Here is a 3,192-nt window from a genome sequence, read left to right as displayed (position 1 = left end):
TATAGTAACGATTTTATTTTTAATTTATACCTACGCTATTGAATCGTCGTTATTATTTAATCTTTTAGATCATGGCAACAAGTTAACAAATAGCAACGTCTTTTTATTCTATACCTACAATTTGTCAATCGTGGCTATATTTTTTTGTCTTTTGACATAGATAAATTAAAATCGAGGTAATAGTTTAACATATAGAGACGATATTTCACGTTATACCCATGATTAATTTTGGTGTTGCTAATGATTCACTTATCGACACGAATTATGTATAGTCGGGGCAAAAAAGTAAGCTATTGTCACAATTTCATTTACTATGCTTACGGTCACTAAATTGTGACTAGTACTAGACCTTTTGCTACGGACTTATTTCGTTCCGAACCTATATGGCATTTTGTTTGTAGTGTTTAGATAAAACGACGAACGAATCCCACATAAAATTCGATAAAAGTTAGATTCACTATCAACTTTTCAACAAATTTTTATATTATATATTTACATCAAACATTACCTAATGCTTTTTAAGGTTATGTTGATCAAAATATCAATTTTATCTTTATTTCTTTTATATATGTAAAATTTAAAAATTTACATCTAATTTGAGATGGAGGAAGTAAGATTTATATTTTAGTTCTTGGGTAGGTAATATTTTAAGTATTCATTATAACTGAGTTTCTATGTTTATCCATATATAAATTTGTATTTGTATTAAGCGAGATGAGTTTATCGAGTCGATTTTATCTCTTTAAACAAGTGTATCTAGACTCTCAAATTTGACGATCTTACTAAAATAGATAAGGATCCAAAAAGATTTTATTCAGAACCACGATCTTTTGTTAACTATCAAGAAGCTTATTTTTATCGTCACTCTCTCCCAGTGTACCAAAATCATTGAAAAATACCTGACCTGGATTTCAACACAAGGTTTCACCAGATAGATGTTCATTTCAATAATGGTCACTCCTCATATACTGTCAAACGTCCCATTTATTTTATATTTGGTCCCCGTTTTCGTTATATTAATTGTTGGGAACACTGACCAGCAAATTCATGTAATTTGCAATTCACGGTAAAGTTTTGAGGTTAGATAGGGTAAAATATTTTAACCCTTTAAGATAAAAAGCTAATATTCACTCTTCCGTATCACAATACATACAATTTTAGTCTTTATCTTTTATATCAAAATACATGATATTTTTTATATTTTTATTTTTTTTCCCTATTTTACTCCATATCAAAACACCAACACAAGCCCTTTTTTATATATCAACCTTACAACCACCGGTCCACCACAACCCACCACCACCAACCATCATTAAACATCATCACCAATATCCGTTGATCGGCGTTGGCCAGCGTTGACCAGCCGGCCGTGTTGACCACCACCATTATATTCTATGTAGTTATTGTTTAGATATATCGTAATTATTTATGTATAATAATGAAATTTTCGTAAAAATACACTTTCCTTACTTTCTAAAAAAAAATCTCAAAATTATATGTGATACAGAATATATGATAATTTTTTCTTAATTTCACAATTAAATTCAACCCCAATTTTTATAAAATAATATGTGATTGTCCCTCTCTATTAATTTTTTCGTTATTTGACGGTTATTTTAAACATTAAATTTTTAAAATACAATTTTACCCCTTCTTATAATTTCTATCACTTTTATCAGCCAACACATTGTCCCTCACAAAGTAAAACTATAATGCATCAATGTTCTCGGAACCTAGCTAGCAAATGGGGGTTGGGAATACCTGCAATCCGAGAACACTTGGCCACTGTTTCATGCATCCAGTCTTCCTACATCGACGGCCTATCAGACATCTCCCTTGCCAAAGCTTTAAACATTCTCCAAAGGGTTTCTCTAGCTTTATCCAGGGGTATCGAACATCTCATTTTTGCATTTGGTGCATTCATTGTTATTAATGTGATCATTGTCAAGCAGAGATATAATTGTAAGTATGATAAAATAATCGTCTTTATTTTTTTCCCTGCTCTTTTGTATACACTACACGCAGAGTAACCATTCTATATAACTAATTTCAGAGTAAATACGGACGATTGCCATCTTGCTGATTTGGATTGAATTAATGAAACCCTCGTTATCTTCAAAAAGAAAAAGAAGAAGAAGGAAATACTTTGAAAATCGATTCGAATTACGTACTTTATACTGGGTACCTGATTTTTAGTTTATATTTGCTAGTTGTAAGAAAAAAAAATACTTCCGCCGCATTTAATTAACAATCTTTTTTCTAGAAAAACGACGATTAATGAGGAATGGAGGTGGTAATAAAATTGATATTTATCGCAAATTTAAAACTCTCAAGTGGAAGACGGATCAATCGCCTTAGCAAAAACTCCAAAATTCTAGAAAAAGTAAATAGATTCAGGAGGACTCTATTTTTTCATTTTTTCCTATGGAATTTTCAAGTTTGAGATAAATTGTTACTCTTTTACTTTCAAATAAATAAAATAGATCCAGTGGCACCCCTGAGTTATTTGCTATGTCTAGCGAGATATCGGGCCTCATGTACCCATAAATGGGCCTTACCAGCTTAATTAATTATGGCCTTAGGCCCAAATCATTTCTTTCTTCTGGTAGCAACCTTGAATTCCAAACATGGGCCGGTTACGAAACTACACAAGCATACTTTGTGTTACCGAACACTCGGTGAATTACTGAATTTTTATTTAATTTTGGGATAATTGTGTTTCTAGTCCCATTATTTTACCCAAAAACTGGAACTCATCCCCAAATTATTCGGGCACTGGAGTTTGTCCCATTATTTTTTATTTTTATGCATAGTTACTCCTAGTAACAGAAACTGTTAAATAATGGTGACATGGACATAACTTTATACATGATATCTTAGTTGTCAAATAGATAGAGGACCTAATTGAACAAACAAACAACATTGACATCAAAATTCATAAGATATTTTAAAAAACCAAACCGAAGCGAATCGTATCAACATGGTGTAGAAATTCAGTTTACAGTCCGTATAACAGCCTAAACAACTCACCAGAACTTACACTAGCAGCTATACACAGTACAATTATGTGTTTGAGAAACAGAAAATAAAACAGAGCATTACACTCCTTAATCTAATCCTATTTTGAGGTGAGAAAGATTTAATACTTAATAACTACAACTAGGAGCAATTCCTAGCATTATTATCAAGCAT

The sequence above is a fragment of the Rutidosis leptorrhynchoides genome, unplaced genomic scaffold (genome assembly GCF_046630445.1).
Source record: "Rutidosis leptorrhynchoides isolate AG116_Rl617_1_P2 unplaced genomic scaffold, CSIRO_AGI_Rlap_v1 contig75, whole genome shotgun sequence".
Classification (NCBI taxonomy): domain Eukaryota; kingdom Viridiplantae; phylum Streptophyta; class Magnoliopsida; order Asterales; family Asteraceae; genus Rutidosis; species Rutidosis leptorrhynchoides.
This window is presented reverse-complemented; position numbering follows the sequence as displayed.